The 23,235-nt window shown below is 44.4% G+C and overlaps 8 non-coding genes across 8 annotated transcripts; all 8 read right to left on the bottom strand.

Annotated features, from left to right (window-relative positions):
* Nucleotides 1-728: 728 nt before the first annotated feature.
* TRNAN-GUU (transfer RNA asparagine (anticodon GUU)) lies at nt 729-801 on the bottom strand. Its single transcript has one exon. It is a non-coding gene; the product is annotated as a tRNA-Asn (tRNA).
* Nucleotides 802-2,047: 1,246 nt separating this feature from the next.
* Nucleotides 2,048-2,120, bottom strand: TRNAN-GUU (transfer RNA asparagine (anticodon GUU)). Its single transcript has one exon. It is a non-coding gene; the product is annotated as a tRNA-Asn (tRNA).
* A 3,005-nt stretch (nt 2,121-5,125) lies between these two features.
* On the bottom strand, nt 5,126-5,198 carry TRNAN-GUU (transfer RNA asparagine (anticodon GUU)). Its single transcript has one exon. It is a non-coding gene; the product is annotated as a tRNA-Asn (tRNA).
* Nucleotides 5,199-9,082: 3,884 nt separating this feature from the next.
* Nucleotides 9,083-9,155, bottom strand: TRNAN-GUU (transfer RNA asparagine (anticodon GUU)). Its single transcript has one exon. It is a non-coding gene; the product is annotated as a tRNA-Asn (tRNA).
* A 3,737-nt stretch (nt 9,156-12,892) lies between these two features.
* On the bottom strand, nt 12,893-12,965 carry TRNAN-GUU (transfer RNA asparagine (anticodon GUU)). The gene has a single exon. It is a non-coding gene; the product is annotated as a tRNA-Asn (tRNA).
* A 4,174-nt stretch (nt 12,966-17,139) lies between these two features.
* Nucleotides 17,140-17,212, bottom strand: TRNAN-GUU (transfer RNA asparagine (anticodon GUU)). The gene has a single exon. It is a non-coding gene; the product is annotated as a tRNA-Asn (tRNA).
* Nucleotides 17,213-20,657: 3,445 nt separating this feature from the next.
* TRNAN-GUU (transfer RNA asparagine (anticodon GUU)) lies at nt 20,658-20,730 on the bottom strand. The gene has a single exon. It is a non-coding gene; the product is annotated as a tRNA-Asn (tRNA).
* Nucleotides 20,731-23,002: 2,272 nt separating this feature from the next.
* TRNAN-GUU (transfer RNA asparagine (anticodon GUU)) lies at nt 23,003-23,075 on the bottom strand. Its single transcript has one exon. It is a non-coding gene; the product is annotated as a tRNA-Asn (tRNA).
* Nucleotides 23,076-23,235: the final 160 nt, after the last annotated feature.

Raw genomic sequence — 23,235 nt, 5'->3', positions numbered from 1 at the left:
CCCGGATGGGCTCGAACCACAAACCTTTTGAATAACATCTGAACGCTCTAACCATTGCGCCACGGAAGACCAAAAATTAAATGTTCGTCAGTTATTTTTAAAAAACTCTGAATTTTACGTTACATCTAAGACCTCACAACACCGCTCCCGGATGGGCTCGAACCACCAACCTTTCGGTTAACAGCCGACGGCGTTAACCATTGTGCAACGGAAGCCCAAAGATTAAATGTTCGTCAGGTATTGTGGAAAAACTTTGACTTTTTACGTCACATCTGAGACTTCACAACACCGCTCCCGGATGGGCTCGAACCACAAACCTTTTGAATAACAGCTGAACGCTCTAACCATTGCGCCACGGAAGACCAAAAATTAAAGGTTCGTCAGTTATTTTTAAAAAACTCTGAATTTTACGTTACATCTAAGACCTCACAACACCGCTCCCGGATGGGCTCGAACCACCAACCTTTCGGTTAACAGCCGACGGCGTTAACCATTGTGCAACGGAAGCCCAAAGATTAAATGTTCGTCAGGTATTGTGGAAAAACTTTGACTTTTTACGTCACATCTGAGACTTCACAACACCGCTCCCGGATGGGCGCGAACCACAAACCTTTTGAATAACAGCTGAACGCTCTAAACATTGCGCCAATGAAGCCCAAAAATTAAATGTTCGTCAGTTATTTTTAAAAAACTCTGAATTTTACGTTACATCTAAGACCTCACAACACCGCTCCCGGGTGGGCTCGAACCACCAACCTTTCGGTTAACAGCCGAACGCGCTAACCATTGCGCCACGGAAGCCCAAAGATTAAATGTTCGTCAGGTATTGTGGAAAAACTTTGACTTTTTACGTCACATCTGAGACTTCACAACACCGCTCCCGGATGGGCTCGAACCACAAACCTTTTGAATAACAGCTGAACGCTCTAAACATTGCGCCACGGAAGCCCAAAAATTAAATGTTCGTCAGTTATTTTTAAAAAACTCTGAATTTTACGTTACATCTAAGACCTCACAACACCGCTCCCGGGTGGGCTCGAACCACCAACCTTTCGGTTAACAGCCGAACGCGCTAACCATTGCTTCACGGAAGCCCAAAAATTAAATGTTCGTCAGGTATTGTGGAAAAACTTTAACTTTTTACGTCACATCTGAGACTTCACAACACCGCTCCCGGATGGGCTCGAACCACAAACCTTTTGAATAACAGCTGAACGCTCTAAACATTGCGCAACGGAAGCCCAAAGATTAAATGTTCGTCAGGTATTGTGGAAAAACTTTAACTTTTTACGTCACATCTGAGACTTCACAACACCGCTCCCGGATGGGCTCGAACCACAAACCTTTTGAATAACAGCTGAACGCTCTAACCATTGCGCCACGGAAGACCAAAAATTAAATGTTCGTCAGTTATTTTTAAAAAACTCTGAATTTTACGTTACATCTAAGACCTCACAACACCGCTCCCGGATGGGCTCGAACCACCAACCTTTCGGTTAACAGCCGACGGCGTTAACCATTGTGCAACGGAAGCCCAAAGATTAAATGTTCGTCAGGTATTGTGGAAAAACTTTGACTTTTTACGTCACATCTGAGACTTCACAACACCGCTCCCGGATGGGCTCGAACCACAAACCTTTTGAATAACAGCTGAACGCTCTAACCATTGCGCCACGGAAGACCAAAAATTAAAGGTTCGTCAGTTATTTTTAAAAAACTCTGAATTTTACGTTACATCTAAGACCTCACAACACCGCTCCCGGATGGGCTCGAACCACCAACCTTTCGGTTAACAGCCGACGGCGTTAACCATTGTGCAACGGAAGCCCAAAGATTAAATGTTCGTCAGGTATTGTGGAAAAACTTTGACTTTTTACGTCACATCTGAGACTTCACAACACCGCTCCCGGATGGGCGCGAACCACAAACCTTTTGAATAACAGCTGAACGCTCTAAACATTGCGCCAATGAAGCCCAAAAATTAAATGTTCGTCAGTTATTTTTAAAAAACTCTGAATTTTACGTTACATCTAAGACCTCACAACACCGCTCCCGGGTGGGCTCGAACCACCAACCTTTCGGTTAACAGCCGAACGCGCTAACCATTGCGCCACGGAAGCCCAAAGATTAAATGTTCGTCAGGTATTGTGGAAAAACTTTGACTTTTTACGTCACATCTGAGACTTCACAACACCGCTCCCGGATGGGCTCGAACCACAAACCTTTTGAATAACAGCTGAACGCTCTAAACATTGCGCCACGGAAGCCCAAAAATTAAATGTTCGTCAGTTATTTTTAAAAAACTCTGAATTTTACGTTACATCTAAGACCTCACAACACCGCTCCCGGGTGGGCTCGAACCACCAACCTTTCGGTTAACAGCCGAACGCGCTAACCATTGCTTCACGGAAGCCCAAAAATTAAATGTTCGTCAGGTATTGTGGAAAAACTTTAACTTTTTACGTCACATCTGAGACTTCACAACACCGCTCCCGGATGGGCTCGAACCACAAACCTTTTGAATAACAGCTGAACGCTCTAAACATTGCGCAACGGAAGCCCAAAGATTAAATGTTCGTCAGGTATTGTGGAAAAACTTTAACTTTTTACGTCACATCTGAGACTTCACAACACCGCTCCCGGATGGGCTCGAACCACAAACCTTTTGAATAACAGCTGAACGCTCTAACCATTGCGCCACGGAAGACCAAAAATTAAAGGTTCGTCAGTTATTTTTAAAAAACTCTGAATTTTACGTTACATCTAAGACCTCACAACACCGCTCCCGGATGGGCTCGAACCACCAACCTTTCGGTTAACAGCCGACGGCGTTAACCATTGTGCAACGGAAGCCCAAAGATTAAATGTTCGTCAGGTATTGTGGAAAAACTTTGACTTTTTACGTCACATCTGAGACTTCACAACACCGCTCCCGGATGGGCGCGAACCACAAACCTTTTGAATAACAGCTGAACGCTCTAAACATTGCGCCAATGAAGCCCAAAAATTAAATGTTCGTCAGTTATTTTTAAAAAACTCTGAATTTTACGTTACATCTAAGACCTCACAACACCGCTCCCGGGTGGGCTCGAACCACCAACCTTTCGGTTAACAGCCGAACGCGCTAACCATTGCTTCACGGAAGCCCAAAAATTAAATGTTCGTCAGGTATTGTGGAAAAACTTTAACTTTTTACGTCACATCTGAGACTTCACATCACCGCTCCCGGATGGGCTCGAACCACAAACCTTTTGAATAACAGCTGAACGCTCTAAACATTGCGCAACGGAAGCCCAAAGATTAAATGTTCGTCAGGTATTGTGGAAAAACTTTAACTTTTTACGTCACATCTGAGACTTCACAACACCGCTCCCGGATGGGCTCGAACCACAAACCTTTTGAATAACAGCTGAACGCTCTAACCATTGCGCCACGGAAGACCAAAAATTAAATGTTCGTCAGTTATTTTTAAAAAACTCTGAATTTTACGTTACATCTAAGACCTCACAACACCGCTCCCGGATGGGCTCGAACCACCAACCTTTCGGTTAACAGCCGACGGCGTTAACCATTGTGCAACGGAAGCCCAAAGATTAAATGTTCGTCAGGTATTGTGGAAAAACTTTGACTTTTTACGTCACATCTGAGACTTCACAACACCGCTCCCGGATGGGCTCGAACCACAAACCTTTTGAATAACAGCTGAACGCTCTAAACATTGCGCCAATGAAGCCCAAAAATTAAATGTTCGTCAGTTATTTTTAAAAAACTCTGAATTTTACGTTACATCTAAGACCTCACAACACCGCTCCCGGGTGGGCTCGAACCACCAACCTTTCGGTTAACAGCCGAACGCGCTAACCATTGCTTCACGGAAGCCCAAAGATTAAATGTTCGTCAGGTATTGTGGAAAAACTTTGACTTTTTACGTCACATCTGAGACTTCACAACACCGCTCCCGGATGGGCTCGAACCACAAACCTTTTGAATAACAGCTGAACGCTCTAAACATTGCGCCACGGAAGCCCAAAAATTAAATGTTCGTCAGTTATTTTTAAAAAACTCTGAATTTTACGTTACATCTAAGACCTCACAACACCGCTCCCGGGTGGGCTCGAACCACCAACCTTTCGGTTAACAGCCGAACGCGCTAACCATTGCTTCACGGAAGCCCAAAAATTAAATGTTCGTCAGGTATTGTGGAAAAACTTTAACTTTTTACGTCACATCTGAGACTTCACAACACCGCTCCCGGATGGGCTCGAACCACAAACCTTTTGAATAACAGCTGAACGCTCTAAACCTTGCGCAACGGAAGCCCAAAGATTAAATGTTCGTCAGGTATTGTGGAAAAACTTTAACTTTTTACGTCACATCTGAGACTTCACAACACCGCTCCCGGATGGGCTCGAACCACAAACCTTTTGAATAACAGCTGAACGCTCTAACCATTGCGCCACGGAAGACCAAAAATTAAATGTTCGTCAGTTATTTTTAAAAAACTCTGAATTTTACGTTACATCTAAGACCTCACAACACCGCTCCCGGATGGGCTCGAACCACCAACCTTTCGGTTAACAGACGACGGCGTTAACCATTGTGCAACGGAAGCCCAAAGATTAAATGTTCGTCAGGTATTGTGGAAAAACTTTGACTTTTTACGTCACATCTGAGACTTCACAACACCGCTCCCGGATGGGCTCGAACCACAAACCTTTTGAATAACAGCTGAACGCTCTAACCATTGCGCCACGGAAGACCAAAAATTAAAGGTTCGTCAGTTATTTTTAAAAAACTCTGAATTTTACGTTACATCTAAGACCTCACAACACCGCTCCCGGATGGGCTCGAACCACCAACCTTTCGGTTAACAGCCGACGGCGTTAACCATTGTGCAACGGAAGCCCAAAGATTAAATGTTCGTCAGGTATTGTGGAAAAACTTTGACTTTTTACGTCACATCTGAGACTTCACAACACCGCTCCCGGATGGGCTCGAACCACAAACCTTTTGAATAACAGCTGAACGCTCTAAACATTGCGCCACGGAAGCCCAAAAATTAAATGTTCGTCAGTTATTTTTAAAAAACTCTGAATTTTACGTTACATCTAAGACCTCACAACACCGCTCCCGGGTGGGCTCGAACCACCAACCTTTCGGTTAACAGCCGAACGCGCTAACCATTGCGCCACGGAAGCCCAAAGATTAAATGTTCGTCAGGTATTGTGGAAAAACTTTGACTTTTTACGTCACATCTGAGACTTCACAACACCGCTCCCGGATGGGCTCGAACCACAAACCTTTTGAATAACAGCTGAACGCTCTTACCATTGCGCCACGGAAGACCAAAAATTAAAGGTTCGTCAGTTATTTTTAAAAAACTCTGAATTTTACGTTACATCTAAGACCTCACAACACCGCTCCCGGATGGGCTCGAACCACCAACCTTTCGGTTAACAGCCGACGGCGTTAACCATTGTGCAACGGAAGCCCAAAGATTAAATGTTCGTCAGGTATTGTGGAAAAACTTTGACTTTTTACGTCACATCTGAGACTTCACAACACCGCTCCCGGATGGGCGCGAACCACAAACCTTTTGAATAACAGCTGAACGCTCTAAACATTGCGCCAATGAAGCCCAAAAATTAAATGTTCGTCAGATATTTTTAAAAAACTCTGAATTTTACGTTACATCTAAGACCTCACAACACCGCTCCCGGGTGGGCTCGAACCACCAACCTTTCGGTTAACAGCCGAACGCGCTAACCATTGCTTCACGGAAGCCCAAAAATTAAATGTTCGTCAGGTATTGTGGAAAAACTTTAACTTTTTACGTCACATCTGAGACTTCACATCACCGCTCCCGGATGGGCTCGAACCACAAACCTTTTGAATAACAGCTGAACGCTCTAAACATTGCGCAACGGAAGCCCAAAGATTAAATGTTCGTCAGGTATTGTGGAAAAACTTTAACTTTTTACGTCACATCTGAGACTTCACAACACCGCTCCCGGATGGGCTCGAACCACAAACCTTTTGAATAACAGCTGAACGCTCTAACCATTGCGCCACGGAAGACCAAAAATTAAATGTTCGTCAGTTATTTTTAAAAAACTCTGAATTTTACGTTACATCTAAGACCTCACAACACCGCTCCCGGATGGGCTCGAACCACCAACCTTTCGGTTAACAGCCGACGGCGTTAACCATTGTGCAACGGAAGCCCAAAGATTAAATGTTCGTCAGGTATTGTGGAAAAACTTTGACTTTTTACGTCACATCTGAGACTTCACAACACCGCTCCCGGATGGGCTCGAACCACAAACCTTTTGAATAACAGCTGAACGCTCTAAACATTGCGCCAATGAAGCCCAAAAATTAAATGTTCGTCAGTTATTTTTAAAAAACTCTGAATTTTACGTTACATCTAAGACCTCACAACACCGCTCCCGGGTGGGCTCGAACCACCAACCTTTCGGTTAACAGCCGAACGCGCTAACCATTGCTTCACGGAAGCCCAAAGATTAAATGTTCGTCAGGTATTGTGGAAAAACTTTGACTTTTTACGTCACATCTGAGACTTCACAACACCGCTCCCGGATGGGCTCGAACCACAAACCTTTTGAATAACAGCTGAACGCTCTAAACATTGCGCCACGGAAGCCCAAAAATTAAATGTTCGTCAGTTATTTTTAAAAAACTCTGAATTTTACGTTACATCTAAGACCTCACAACACCGCTCCCGGGTGGGCTCGAACCACCAACCTTTCGGTTAACAGCCGACGGCGTTAACCATTGTGCAACGGAAGCCCAAAGATTAAATGTTCGTCAGGTATTGTGGAAAACCTTTGACTTTTTACGTCACATCTGAGACTTCACAACACCGCTCCCGGATGGGCGCGAACCACAAACCTTTTGAATAACAGCTGAACGCTCTAAACATTGCGCCAATGAAGCCCAAAAATTAAATGTTCGTCAGATATTTTTAAAAAACTCTGAATTTTACGTTACATCTAAGACCTCACAACACCGCTCCCGGGTGGGCTCGAACCACCAACCTTTCGGTTAACAGCCGAACGCGCTAACCATTGCTTCACGGAAGCCCAAAAATTAAATGTTCGTCAGGTATTGTGGAAAAACTTTAACTTTTTACGTCACATCTGAGACTTCACATCACCGCTCCCGGATGGGCTCGAACCACAAACCTTTTGAATAACAGCTGAACGCTCTAAACATTGCGCAACGGAAGCCCAAAGATTAAATGTTCGTCAGGTATTGTGGAAAAACTTTAACTTTTTACGTCACATCTGAGACTTCACAACACCGCTCCCGGATGGGCTCGAACCACAAACCTTTTGAATAACAGCTGAACGCTCTAACCATTGCGCCACGGAAGACCAAAAATTAAATGTTCGTCAGTTATTTTTAAAAAACTCTGAATTTTACGTTACATCTAAGACCTCACAACACCGCTCCCGGATGGGCTCGAACCACCAACCTTTCGGTTAACAGCCGACGGCGTTAACCATTGTGCAACGGAAGCCCAAAGATTAAATGTTCGTCAGGTATTGTGGAAAAACTTTGACTTTTTACGTCACATCTGAGACTTCACAACACCGCTCCCGGATGGGCTCGAACCACAAACCTTTTGAATAACAGCTGAACGCTCTAAACATTGCGCCAATGAAGCCCAAAAATTAAATGTTCGTCAGTTATTTTTAAAAAACTCTGAATTTTACGTTACATCTAAGACCTCACAACACCGCTCCCGGGTGGGCTCGAACCACCAACCTTTCGGTTAACAGCCGAACGCGCTAACCATTGCTTCACGGAAGCCCAAAGATTAAATGTTCGTCAGGTATTGTGGAAAAACTTTGACTTTTTACGTCACATCTGAGACTTCACAACACCGCTCCCGGATGGGCTCGAACCACAAACCTTTTGAATAACAGCTGAACGCTCTAAACATTGCGCCACGGAAGCCCAAAAATTAAATGTTCGTCAGTTATTTTTAAAAAACTCTGAATTTTACGTTACATCTAAGACCTCACAACACCGCTCCCGGGTGGGCTCGAACCACCAACCTTTCGGTTAACAGCCGAACGCGCTAACCATTGCTTCACGGAAGCCCAAAAATTAAATGTTCGTCAGGTATTGTGGAAAAACTTTAACTTTTTACGTCACATCTGAGACTTCACAACACCGCTCCCGGATGGGCTCGAACCACAAACCTTTTGAATAACAGCTGAACGCTCTAAACCTTGCGCAACGGAAGCCCAAAGATTAAATGTTCGTCAGGTATTGTGGAAAAACTTTAACTTTTTACGTCACATCTGAGACTTCACAACACCGCTCCCGGATGGGCTCGAACCACAAACCTTTTGAATAACAGCTGAACGCTCTAACCATTGCGCCACGGAAGACCAAAAATTAAATGTTCGTCAGTTATTTTTAAAAAACTCTGAATTTTACGTTACATCTAAGACCTCACAACACCGCTCCCGGATGGGCTCGAACCACCAACCTTTCGGTTAACAGACGACGGCGTTAACCATTGTGCAACGGAAGCCCAAAGATTAAATGTTCGTCAGGTATTGTGGAAAAACTTTGACTTTTTACGTCACATCTGAGACTTCACAACACCGCTCCCGGATGGGCTCGAACCACAAACCTTTTGAATAACAGCTGAACGCTCTAACCATTGCGCCACGGAAGACCAAAAATTAAAGGTTCGTCAGTTATTTTTAAAAAACTCTGAATTTTACGTTACATCTAAGACCTCACAACACCGCTCCCGGATGGGCTCGAACCACCAACCTTTCGGTTAACAGCCGACGGCGTTAACCATTGTGCAACGGAAGCCCAAAGATTAAATGTTCGTCAGGTATTGTGGAAAAACTTTGACTTTTTACGTCACATCTGAGACTTCACAACACCGCTCCCGGATGGGCTCGAACCACAAACCTTTTGAATAACAGCTGAACGCTCTAAACATTGCGCCACGGAAGCCCAAAAATTAAATGTTCGTCAGTTATTTTTAAAAAACTCTGAATTTTACGTTACATCTAAGACCTCACAACACCGCTCCCGGGTGGGCTCGAACCACCAACCTTTCGGTTAACAGCCGAACGCGCTAACCATTGCGCCACGGAAGCCCAAAGATTAAATGTTCGTCAGGTATTGTGGAAAAACTTTGACTTTTTACGTCACATCTGAGACTTCACAACACCGCTCCCGGATGGGCTCGAACCACAAACCTTTTGAATAACAGCTGAACGCTCTAACCATTGCGCCACGGAAGACCAAAAATTAAAGGTTCGTCAGTTATTTTTAAAAAACTCTGAATTTTACGTTACATCTAAGACCTCACAACACCGCTCCCGGATGGGCTCGAACCACCAACCTTTCGGTTAACAGCCGACGGCGTTAACCATTGTGCAACGGAAGCCCAAAGATTAAATGTTCGTCAGGTATTGTGGAAAAACTTTGACTTTTTACGTCACATCTGAGACTTCACAACACCGCTCCCGGATGGGCGCGAACCACAAACCTTTTGAATAACAGCTGAACGCTCTAAACATTGCGCCAATGAAGCCCAAAAATTAAATGTTCGTCAGTTATTTTTAAAAAACTCTGAATTTTACGTTACATCTAAGACCTCACAACACCGCTCCCGGGTGGGCTCGAACCACCAACCTTTCGGTTAACAGCCGAACGCGCTAACCATTGCTTCACGGAAGCCCAAAGATTAAATGTTCGTCAGGTATTGTGGAAAAACTTTGACTTTTTACGTCACATCTGAGACTTCACAACACCGCTCCCGGATGGGCTCGAACCACAAACCTTTTGAATAACAGCTGAACGCTCTAAACATTGCGCCACGGAAGCCCAAAAATTAAATGTTCGTCAGTTATTTTTAAAAAACTCTGAATTTTACGTTACATCTAAGACCTCACAACACCGCTCCCGGGTGGGCTCGAACCACCAACCTTTCGGTTAACAGCCGACGGCGTTAACCATTGTGCAACGGAAGCCCAAAGATTAAATGTTCGTCAGGTATTGTGGAAAAACTTTGACTTTTTACGTCACATCTGAGACTTCACAACACCGCTCCCGGATGGGCGCGAACCACAAACCTTTTGAATAACAGCTGAACGCTCTAAACATTGCGCCAATGAAGCCCAAAAATTAAATGTTCGTCAGTTATTTTTAAAAAACTCTGAATTTTACGTTACATCTAAGACCTCACAACACCGCTCCCGGGTGGGCTCGAACCACCAACCTTTCGGTTAACAGCCGAACGCGCTAACCATTGCTTCACGGAAGCCCAAAGATTAAATGTTCGTCAGGTATTGTGGAAAAACTTTGACTTTTTACGTCACATCTGAGACTTCACAACACCGCTCCCGGATGGGCTCGAACCACAAACCTTTTGAATAACAGCTGAACGCTCTAAACATTGCGCCACGGAAGCCCAAAAATTAAATGTTCGTCAGTTATTTTTAAAAAACTCTGAATTTTACGTTACATCTAAGACCTCACAACACCGCTCCCGGGTGGGCTCGAACCACCAACCTTTCGGTTAACAGCCGACGGCGTTAACCATTGTGCAACGGAAGCCCAAAGATTAAATGTTCGTCAGGTATTGTGGAAAAACTTTGACTTTTTACGTCACATCTGAGACTTCACAACACCGCTCCCGGATGGGCGCGAACCACAAACCTTTTGAATAACAGCTGAACGCTCTAAACATTGCGCCAATGAAGCCCAAAAATTAAATGTTCGTCAGATATTTTTAAAAAACTCTGAATTTTACGTTACATCTAAGACCTCACAACACCGCTCCCGGGTGGGCTCGAACCACCAACCTTTCGGTTAACAGCCGAACGCGCTAACCATTGCTTCACGGAAGCCCAAAAATTAAATGTTCGTCAGGTATTGTGGAAAAACTTTAACTTTTTACGTCACATCTGAGACTTCACATCACCGCTCCCGGATGGGCTCGAACCACAAACCTTTTGAATAACAGCTGAACGCTCTAAACATTGCGCAACGGAAGCCCAAAGATTAAATGTTCGTCAGGTATTGTGGAAAAACTTTAACTTTTTACGTCACATCTGAGACTTCACAACACCGCTCCCGGATGGGCTCGAACCACAAACCTTTTGAATAACAGCTGAACGCTCTAACCATTGCGCCACGGAAGACCAAAAATTAAATGTTCGTCAGTTATTTTTAAAAAACTCTGAATTTTACGTTACATCTAAGACCTCACAACACCGCTCCCGGATGGGCTCGAACCACCAACCTTTCGGTTAACAGCCGACGGCGTTAACCATTGTGCAACGGAAGCCCAAAGATTAAATGTTCGTCAGGTATTGTGGAAAAACTTTGACTTTTTACGTCACATCTGAGACTTCACAACACCGCTCCCGGATGGGCTCGAACCACAAACCTTTTGAATAACAGCTGAACGCTCTAAACATTGCGCCAATGAAGCCCAAAAATTAAATGTTCGTCAGTTATTTTTAAAAAACTCTGAATTTTACGTTACATCTAAGACCTCACAACACCGCTCCCGGGTGGGCTCGAACCACCAACCTTTCGGTTAACAGCCGAACGCGCTAACCATTGCTTCACGGAAGCCCAAAGATTAAATGTTCGTCAGGTATTGTGGAAAAACTTTGACTTTTTACGTCACATCTGAGACTTCACAACACCGCTCCCGGATGGGCTCGAACCACAAACCTTTTGAATAACAGCTGAACGCTCTAAACATTGCGCCACGGAAGCCCAAAAATTAAATGTTCGTCAGTTATTTTTAAAAAACTCTGAATTTTACGTTACATCTAAGACCTCACAACACCGCTCCCGGGTGGGCTCGAACCACCAACCTTTCGGTTAACAGCCGAACGCGCTAACCATTGCTTCACGGAAGCCCAAAAATTAAATGTTCGTCAGGTATTGTGGAAAAACTTTAACTTTTTACGTCACATCTGAGACTTCACAACACCGCTCCCGGATGGGCTCGAACCACAAACCTTTTGAATAACAGCTGAACGCTCTAAACCTTGCGCAACGGAAGCCCAAAGATTAAATGTTCGTCAGGTATTGTGGAAAAACTTTAACTTTTTACGTCACATCTGAGACTTCACAACACCGCTCCCGGATGGGCTCGAACCACAAACCTTTTGAATAACAGCTGAACGCTCTAACCATTGCGCCACGGAAGACCAAAAATTAAATGTTCGTCAGTTATTTTTAAAAAACTCTGAATTTTACGTTACATCTAAGACCTCACAACACCGCTCCCGGATGGGCTCGAACCACCAACCTTTCGGTTAACAGACGACGGCGTTAACCATTGTGCAACGGAAGCCCAAAGATTAAATGTTCGTCAGGTATTGTGGAAAAACTTTGACTTTTTACGTCACATCTGAGACTTCACAACACCGCTCCCGGATGGGCTCGAACCACAAACCTTTTGAATAACAGCTGAACGCTCTAACCATTGCGCCACGGAAGACCAAAAATTAAAGGTTCGTCAGTTATTTTTAAAAAACTCTGAATTTTACGTTACATCTAAGACCTCACAACACCGCTCCCGGATGGGCTCGAACCACCAACCTTTCGGTTAACAGCCGACGGCGTTAACCATTGTGCAACGGAAGCCCAAAGATTAAATGTTCGTCAGGTATTGTGGAAAAACTTTGACTTTTTACGTCACATCTGAGACTTCACAACACCGCTCCCGGATGGGCTCGAACCACAAACCTTTTGAATAACAGCTGAACGCTCTAAACATTGCGCCACGGAAGCCCAAAAATTAAATGTTCGTCAGTTATTTTTAAAAAACTCTGAATTTTACGTTACATCTAAGACCTCACAACACCGCTCCCGGGTGGGCTCGAACCACCAACCTTTCGGTTAACAGCCGAACGCGCTAACCATTGCGCCACGGAAGCCCAAAGATTAAATGTTCGTCAGGTATTGTGGAAAAACTTTGACTTTTTACGTCACATCTGAGACTTCACAACACCGCTCCCGGATGGGCTCGAACCACAAACCTTTTGAATAACAGCTGAACGCTCTAACCATTGCGCCACGGAAGACCAAAAATTAAAGGTTCGTCAGTTATTTTTAAAAAACTCTGAATTTTACGTTACATCTAAGACCTCACAACACCGCTCCCGGATGGGCTCGAACCACCAACCTTTCGGTTAACAGCCGACGGCGTTAACCATTGTGCAACGGAAGCCCAAAGATTAAATGTTCGTCAGGTATTGTGGAAAAACTTTGACTTTTTACGTCACATCTGAGACTTCACAACACCGCTCCCGGATGGGCGCGAACCACAAACCTTTTGAATAACAGCTGAACGCTCTAAACATTGCGCCATTGAAGCCCAAAAATTAAATGTTCGTCAGTTATTTTTAAAAAACTCTGAATTTTACGTTACATCTAAGACCTCACAACACCGCTCCCGGGTGGGCTCGAACCACCAACCTTTCGGTTAACAGCCGAACGCGCTAACCATTGCTTCACGGAAGCCCAAAGATTAAATGTTCGTCAGGTATTGTGGAAAAACTTTGACTTTTTACGTCACATCTGAGACTTCACAACACCGCTCCCGGATGGGCTCGAACCACAAACCTTTTGAATAACAGCTGAACGCTCTAAACATTGCGCCACGGAAGCCCAAAAATTAAATGTTCGTCAGTTATTTTTAAAAAACTCTGAATTTTACGTTACATCTAAGACCTCACAACACCGCTCCCGGGTGGGCTCGAACCACCAACCTTTCGGTTAACAGACGACGGCGTTAACCATTGTGCAACGGAAGCCCAAAGATTAAATGTTCGTCAGGTATTGTGGAAAAACTTTGACTTTTTACGTCACATCTGAGACTTCACAACACCGCTCCCGGATGGGCTCGAACCACAAACCTTTTGAATAACAGCTGAACGCTCTAACCATTGCGCCACGGAAGACCAAAAATTAAAGGTTCGTCAGTTATTTTTAAAAAACTCTGAATTTTACGTTACATCTAAGACCTCACAACACCGCTCCCGGATGGGCTCGAACCACCAACCTTTCGGTTAACAGCCGACGGCGTTAACCATTGTGCAACGGAAGCCCAAAGTTTAAATGTTCGTCAGGTATTGTGGAAAAACTTTGACTTTTTACGTCACATCTGAGACTTCACAACACCGCTCCCGGATGGGCTCGAACCACAAACCTTTTGAATAACAGCTGAACGCTCTAAACATTGCGCCACGGAAGCCCAAAAATTAAATGTTCGTCAGTTATTTTTAAAAAACTCTGAATTTTACGTTACATCTAAGACCTCACAACACCGCTCCCGGGTGGGCTTGAACCACCCACCTTTCGGTTAACAGCCGAACGCGCTAACCATTGCGCCACGGAAGCCCAAAGATTAAATGTTCGTCAGGTATTGTGGAAAAACTTTGACTTTTTACGTCACATCTGAGACTTCACAACACCGCTCCCGGATGGGCTCGAACCACAAACCTTTTGAATAACAGCTGAACGCTCTAACCATTGCGCCACGGAAGACCAAAAATTAAAGGTTCGTCAGTTATTTTTAAAAAACTCTGAATTTTACGTTACATCTAAGACCTCACAACACCGCTCCCGGATGGGCTCGAACCACCAACCTTTCGGTTAACAGCCGACGGCGTTAACCATTGTGCAACGGAAGCCCAAAGATTAAATGTTCGTCAGGTATTGTGGAAAAACTTTGACTTTTTACGTCACATCTGAGACTTCACAACACCGCTCCCGGATGGGCGCGAACCACAAACCTTTTGAATAACAGCTGAACGCTCTAAACATTGCGCCATTGAAGCCCAAAAATTAAATGTTCGTCAGTTATTTTTAAAAAACTCTGAATTTTACGTTACATCTAAGACCTCACAACACCGCTCCCGGGTGGGCTCGAACCACCAACCTTTCGGTTAACAGCCGAACGCGCTAACCATTGCTTCACGGAAGCCCAAAGATTAAATGTTCGTCAGGTATTGTGGAAAAACTTTGACTTTTTACGTCACATCTGAGACTTCACAACACCGCTCCCGGATGGGCTCGAACCACAAACCTTTTGAATAACAGCTGAACGCTCTAAACATTGCGCCACGGAAGCCCAAAAATTAAATGTTCGTCAGTTATTTTTAAAAAACTCTGAATTTTACGTTACATCTAAGACCTCACAACACCGCTCCCGGGTGGGCTCGAACCACCAACCTTTCGGTTAACAGCCGAACGCGCTAACCATTGCTTCACGGAAGCCCAAAAATTAAATGTTCGTCAGGTATTGTGGAAAAACTTTAACTTTTTACGTCACATCTGAGACTTCACAACACCGCTCCCGGATGGGCTCGAACCACAAACCTTTTGAATAACAGCTGAACGCTCTAAACATTGCGCAACGGAAGCCCAAAGATTAAATGTTCGTCAGGTATTGTGGAAAAACTTTAACTTTTTACGTCACATCTGAGACTTCACAACACCGCTCCCGGATGGGCTCGAACCACAAACCTTTTGAATAACAGCTGAACGCTCTAACCATTGCGCCACGGAAGACCAAAAATTAAATGTTCGTCAGTTATTTTTAAAAAACTCTGAATTTTACGTTACATCTAAGACCTCACAACACCGCTCTTGGATGGGCTCGAACCACCAACCTTTCGGTTAACAGCCGACGGCGTTAACCATTGTGCAACGGAAGCCCAAAGATTAAATGTTCGTCAGGTATTGTGGAAAAACTTTGACTTTTTACGTCACATCTGAGACTTCACAACACCGCTCCCGGATGGGCTCGAACCACAAACCTTTTGAATAACAGCTGAACGCTCTAAACATTGCGCCAATGAAGCCCAAAAATTAAATGTTCGTCAGTTATTTTTAAAAAACTGAATTTTACGTTACATCTAAGACCTCAGAACACCGCTCCCGGGTGGGCTCGAACCACCAACCTTTCGGTTAACAGCCGAACGCGCTAACCATTGCTTCACGGAAGCCCAAAGATTAAATGTTCGTCAGGTATTGTGGAAAAACTTTGACTTTTTACGTCACATCTGAGACTTCACAACACCGCTCCCGGATGGGCTCGAACCACAAACCTTTTGAATAACAGCTGAACGCTCTAAACATTGCGCCACGGAAGCCCAAAAATTAAATGTTCGTCAGTTATTTTTAAAAAACTCTGAATTTTACGTTACATCTAAGACCTCACAACACCGCTCCCGGGTGGGCTCGAACGACCAACCATTCGGTTAACAGCCGAACGCGCTAACCATTGCTTCACGGAAGCCCAAAAATTAAATGTTCGTCAGGTATTGTGGAAAAACTTTAACTTTTTACGTCACATCTGAGACATCACAACACCGCTCCCGGATGGGCTCGAACCACAAACCTTTTGAATAACAGCTGAACGCTCTAAACATTGCGCCACGGAAGCCCAAAAATTAAATGTTCGTCAGTTATTTTTAAAAAACTCTGAATTTTACGTTACATCTAAGACCTCACAACACCGCTCCCGGATGGGCTCGAACCACCAACCTTTCGGTTAACAGCCGACGGCGTTAACCATTGTGCAACGGAAGCCCAAAGATTAAATGTTCGTCAGGTATTGTGGAAAAACTTTGACTTTTTACGTCACATCTGAGACTTCACAACACCGCTCCCGGATGGGCTCGAACCACAAACCTTTTGAATATCAGCTGAACGCTCTAACCATTGCGCCACGGAAGACCAAAAATTAAAGGTTCGTCAGTTATTTTTAAAAAACTCTGAATTTTACGTTACATCTAAGACCTCACAACACCGCTCCCGGATGGGCTCGAACCACCAACCTTTCGGTTAACAGCCGACGGCGTTAACCATTGTGCAACGGAAGCCCAAAGATTAAATGTTCGTCAGGTATTGTGGAAAAACTTTGACTTTTTACGTCACATCTGAGACTTCACAACACCGCTCCCGGATGGGCTCGAACCACAAACCTTTTGAATAACAGCTGAACGCTCTAAACATTGCGCCACGGAAGCCCAAAAATTAAATGTTCGTCAGTTATTTTTAAAAAACTCTGAATTTTACGTTACATCTAAGACCTCACAACACCGCTCCCGGGTGGGCTCGAACCACCAACCTTTCGGTTAACAGCCGAACGCGCTAACCATTGCGCCACGGAAGCCCAAAGATTAAATGTTCGTCAGGTATTGTGGAAAAACTTTGACTTTTTACGTCACATCTGAGACTTCACAACACCGCTCCCGGATGGGCTCGAACCACAAACCTTTTGAATAACAGCTGAACGCTCTAACCATTGCGCCACGGAAGACCAAAAATTAAAGGTTCGTCAGTTATTTTTAAAAAACTCTGAATTTTACGTTACATCTAAGACCTCACAACACCGCTCCCGGATGGGCTCGAACCACCAACCTTTCGGTTAACAGCCGACGGCGTTAACCATTGTGCAACGGAATCCCAAAGATTAAATGTTCGTCAGGTATTGTGGAAAAACTTTGACTTTTTACGTCACATCTGAGACTTCACAACACCGCTCCCGGATGGGCGCGAACCACAAACCTTTTGAATAACAGCTGAACGCTCTAAACATTGCGCCAATGAAGCCCAAAAATTAAATGTTCGTCAGTTATTTTTAAAAAACTCTGAATTTTACGTTACATCTAAGACCTCACAACACCGCTCCCGGGTGGGCTCGAACCACCAACCTTTCGGTTAACAGCCGAACGCGCTAACCATTGCTTCACGGAAGCCCAAAGATTAAATGTTCGTCAGGTATTGTGGAAAAACTTTGACTTTTTACGTCACATCTGAGACTTCACAACACCGCTCCCGGATGGGCTCGAACCACAAACCTTTTGAATAACAGCTGAACGCTCTAAACATTGCGCCACGGAAGCCCAAAAATTAAATGTTCGTCAGTTATTTTTAAAAAACTCTGAATTTTACGTTACATCTAAGACCTCACAACACCGCTCCCGGGTGGGCTCGAACCACCAACCTTTCGGTTAACAGCCGAACGCGCTAACCATTGCTTCACGGAAGCCCAAAAATTAAATGTTCGTCAGGTATTGTGGAAAACCTTTAACTTTTTACGTCACATCTGAGACTTCACAACACCGCTCCCGGATGGGCTCGAACCACAAACCTTTTGAATAACAGCTGAACGCTCTAAACATTGCGCAACGGAAGCCCAAAGATTAAATGTTCGTCAGGTATTGTGGAAAAACTTTAACTTTTTACGTCACATCTGAGACTTCACAACACCGCTCCCGGATGGGCTCGAACCACAAACCTTTTGAATAACAGCTGAACGCTCTAACCATTGCGCCACGGAAGACCAAAAATTAAATGTTCGTCAGTTATTTTTAAAAAACTCTGAATTTTACGTTACATCTAAGACCTCACAACACCGCTCTTGGATGGGCTCGAACCACCAACCTTTCGGTTAACAGCCGAACGCGCTAACCATTGCTTCACGGAAGCCCAAAGATTAAATGTTCGTCAGGTATTGTGGAAAAACTTTGACTTTTTACGTCACATCTGAGACTTCACAACACCGCTCCCGGATGGGCTCGAACCACAAACCTTTTGAATAACAGCTGAACGCTCTAAACATTGCGCCACGGAAGCCCAAAAATTAAATGTTCGTCAGTTATTTTTAAAAAACTCTGAATTTTACGTTACATCTAAGACCTCACAACACCGCTCCCGGGTGGGCTCGAACGACCAACCATTCGGTTAACAGCCGAACGCGCTAACCATTGCTTCACGGAAGCCCAAAAATTAAATGTTCGTCAGGTATTTTGGAAAAACTTTAACTTTTTACGTCACATCTGAGACATCACAACACCGCTCCCGGATGGGCTCGAACCACAAACCTTTTGAATAACAGCTGAACGCTCTAAACATTGCGCCACGGAAGCCCAAAAATTAAATGTTCGTCAGTTATTTTTAAAAAACTCTGAATTTTACGTTACATCTAAGACCTCACAACACCGCTCCCGGATGGGCTGGAACCACCAACCTTTCGGTTAACAGCCGACGGCGTTAACCATTGTGCAACGGAAGCCCAAAGATTAAATGTTCGTCAGGTATTGTGGAAAAACTTTGACTTTTTACGTCACATCTGAGACTTCACAACACCGCTCCCGGATGGGCGCGAACCACAAACCTTTTGAATAACAGCTGAACGCTCTAAACATTGCGCCAATGAAGCCCAAAAATTAAATGTTCGTCAGTTATTTTTAAAAAAACTCTGAATTTTACGTTACATCTAAGACCTCACAACACCGCTCCCGGGTGGGCTCGAACCACCAACCTTTCGGTTAACAGCCGAACGCGCTAACCATTGCTTCACGGAAGCCCAAAGATTAAATGTTCGTCAGGTATTGTGGAAAAACTTTGACTTTTTACGTCACATCTGAGACTTCACAACACCGCTCCCGGATGGGCTCGAACCACAAACCTTTTGAATAACAGCTGAACGCTCTAAACATTGCGCCACGGAAGCCCAAAAATTAAATGTTCGTCAGTTATTTTTAAAAAACTCTGAATTTTACGTTACATCTAAGACCTCACAACACCGCTCCCGGGTGGGCTCGAACCACCAACCTTTCGGTTAACAGCCGAACGCGCTAACCATTGCTTCACGGAAGCCCAAAAATTAAATGTTCGTCAGGTATTGTGGAAAAACTTTAACTTTTTACGTCACATCTGAGACTTCACAACACCGCTCCCGGATGGGCTCGAACCACAAACCTTTTGAATAACAGCTGAACGCTCTAAACATTGCGCAACGGAAGCCCAAAGATTAAATGTTCGTCAGGTATTGTGGAAAAACTTTAACTTTTTACGTCACATCTGAGACTTCACAACACCGCTCCCGGATGGGCTCGAACCACAAACCTTTTGAATAACAGCTGAACGCTCTAACCATTGCGCCACGGAAGACCAAAAATTAAATGTTCGTCAGTTATTTTTAAAAAACTCTGAATTTTACGTTACATCTAAGACCTCACAACACCGCTCCCGGATGGGCTCGAACCACCAACCTTTCGGTTAACAGCCGACGGCGTTAACCATTGTGCAACGGAAGCCCAAAGATTAAATGTTCGTCAGGTATTGTGGAAAAACTTTGACTTTTTACGTCACATCTGAGATTTCACAACACCGCTCCCGGATGGGCTCGAACCACAAACCTTTTGAATAACAGCTGAACGCTCTAAACATTGCGCCAATGAAGCCCAAAAATTAAATGTTCGTCAGTTATTTTTAAAAAACTCTGAATTTTACGTTACATCTAAGACCTCACAACACCGCTCCCGGGTGGGCTCGAACCACCAACCTTTCGGTTAACAGCCGAACGCGCTAACCATTGCTTCACGGAAGCCCAAAGATTAAATGTTCGTCAGGTATTGTGGAAAAACTTTGACTTTTTACGTCACATCTGAGACTTCACAACACCGCTCCCGGATGGGCTCGAACCACAAACCTTTTGAATAACAGCTGAACGCTCTAAACATTGCGCCACGGAAGCCCAAAAATTAAATGTTCGTCAGTTATTTTTAAAAAACTCTGAATTTTACGTTACATCTAAGACCTCACAACACCGCTCCCGGGTGGGCTCGAACCACCAACCTTTCGGTTAACAGCCGAACGCGCTAACCATTGCGCCACGGAAGCCCAAAGATTAAATGTTCGTCAGGTATTGTGGAAAAACTTTGACTTTTTACGTCACATCTGAGACTTCACAACACCGCTCCCGGATGGGCTCGAACCACAAACCTTTTGAATAACAGCTGAACGCTCTAACCATTGCGCCACGGAAGACCAAAAATTAAAGGTTCGTCAGTTATTTTTAAAAAACTCTGAATTTTACGTTACATCTAAGACCTCACAACACCGCTCCCGGATGGGCTCGAACCACCAACCTTTCGGTTAACAGCCGACGGCGTTAACCATTGTGCAACGGAAGCCCAAAGATTAAATGTTCGTCAGGTATTGTGGAAAAACTTTGACTTTTTACGTCACATCTGAGACTTCACAACACCGCTCCCGGATGGGCGCGAACCACAAACCTTTTGAATAACAACTGAACGCTCTAAACATTGCGCCAATGAAGCCCAAAAATTAAATGTTCGTCAGTTATTTTTAAAAAACTCTGAATTTTACGTTACATCTAAGACCTCACAACACCGCTCCCGGGTGGGCTCGAACCACCAACCTTTCGGTTAACAGCCGAACGCGCTAACCATTGCTTCACGGAAGCCCAAAGATTAAATGTTCGTCAGGTATTGTGGAAAAACTTTGACTTTTTACGTCACATCTGAGACTTCACAACACCGCTCTCGGATGGGCTCGAACCACAAACCTTTTGAATAACAGCTGAACGCTCTAAACATTGCGCCACGGAAGCCCAAAAATTAAATGTTCGTCAGTTATTTTTAAAAAACTCTGAATTTTACGTTACATCTAAGACCTCACAACACCGCTCCCGGGTGGGCTCGAACCACCAACCTTTCGGTTAACAGCCGAACGCGCTAACCATTGCTTCACGGAAGCCCAAAAATTAAATGTTCGTCAGGTATTGTGGAAAAACTTTAACTTTTTACGTCACATCTGAGACTTCACAACACCGCTCCCGGATGGGCTCGAACCACAAACCTTTTGAATAACAGCTGAACGCTCTAAACATTGCGCCACGGAAGCCCAAAAATTAAATGTTCGTCAGTTATTTTTAAAAAACTCTGAATTTTACGTTACATCTAAGACCTCACAACACCGCTCCCGGATGGGCTCGAACCACCAACCTTTCGGTTAACAGCCGACGGCGTTAACCATTGCGCAACGGAAGCCCAAAGATTAAATGTTCGTCAGGTATTGTGGAAAAACTTTGGATTTTTACGTTACATGTGAGATCTCACAACACCGCTCCTGGGTGGGCTCGAACCACCAACCTTTCGGTTAACAGCCGAACGCGCTAACCATTGCGCCACGGAAGCCCAAAGATTAAATGTTCGTCAGGTATTGTGGAAAAACTTTGACTTTTTACGTCACATCTGAGACTTCACAACACCGCTCCCGGATGGGCTCGAACCACAAACCTTTTGAATAACAGCTGAACGCTCTAAACATTGCGCCACGGAAGCCCAAAATTTAAATGTTCGTCAGTTATTTTTAAAAAACTCTGAATTTTACGTTACATCTAAGACCTCACAACACCGCTCCCGGATGGGCTCGAACCACCAACCTTTCGGTTAACAGCCGACGGCGTTAACCATTGCGCAACGGAAGCCCAAAGATTAAATGTTCGTCAGGTATTGTGGAAAAACTTTGGATTTTTACGTTACATGTGAGATCTCACAACACCGCTCCTGGGTGGGCTCGAACCACCAACCTTTCGGTTAACAGCCGAACGCGCTAACCATTGCGCCACGGAAGCCCAAAGATTAAATGTTCGTCAGGTATTGTGGAAAAACTTTGACTTTTTACGTCACATCTGAGACTTCACAACACCGCTCCCGGATGGGCTCGAACCACAAACCTTTTGAATAACAGCTGAACGCTCTAACCATTGCGCCACGGAAGACCAAAAATTAAATGTTCGTCAGTTATTTTTAAAAAACTCTGAATTTTACGTTACATCTAAGACCTCACAACACCGCTCCCGGATGGGCTCGAACCACCAACCTTTCGGTTAACAGCCGACGGCGTTAACCATTGTGCAACGGAAGCCCAAAGATTAAATGTTCGTCAGGTATTGTGGAAAAACTTTGACTTTTTACGTCACATCTGAGACTTCACAACACCGCTCCCGGATGGGCTCGAACCACAAACCTTTTGAATAACAGCTGAACGCTCTAAACATTGCGCCAATGAAGCCCAAAAATTAAATGTTCGTCAGTTATTTTTAAAAAACTCTGAATTTTACGTTACATCTAAGACCTCACAACACCGCTCCCGGGTGGGCTCGAACCACCAACCTTTCGGTTAACAGCCGAACGCGCTAACCATTGCGCCACGGAAGCCCAAAGATTAAATGTTCGTCAGGTATTGTGGAAAAACTTTGACTTTTTACGTCACATCTGAGACTTCACAACACCGCTCCCGGATGGGCTCGAACCACAAACCTTTTGAATAACAGCTGAACGCTCTAAACATTGCGCCACGGAAGCCCAAAAATTAAAT

The sequence above is a fragment of the Phalangium opilio genome, unplaced genomic scaffold (genome assembly GCF_054372755.1).
Source record: "Phalangium opilio isolate 3A_F unplaced genomic scaffold, DU_Popi_V2 ptg000352l_1, whole genome shotgun sequence".
Classification (NCBI taxonomy): Eukaryota; Metazoa; Arthropoda; class Arachnida; order Opiliones; family Phalangiidae; genus Phalangium; species Phalangium opilio.
Note: the sequence above shows the minus strand (reverse complement) of the source record. Positions and strands in the feature narration are given on the sequence as shown.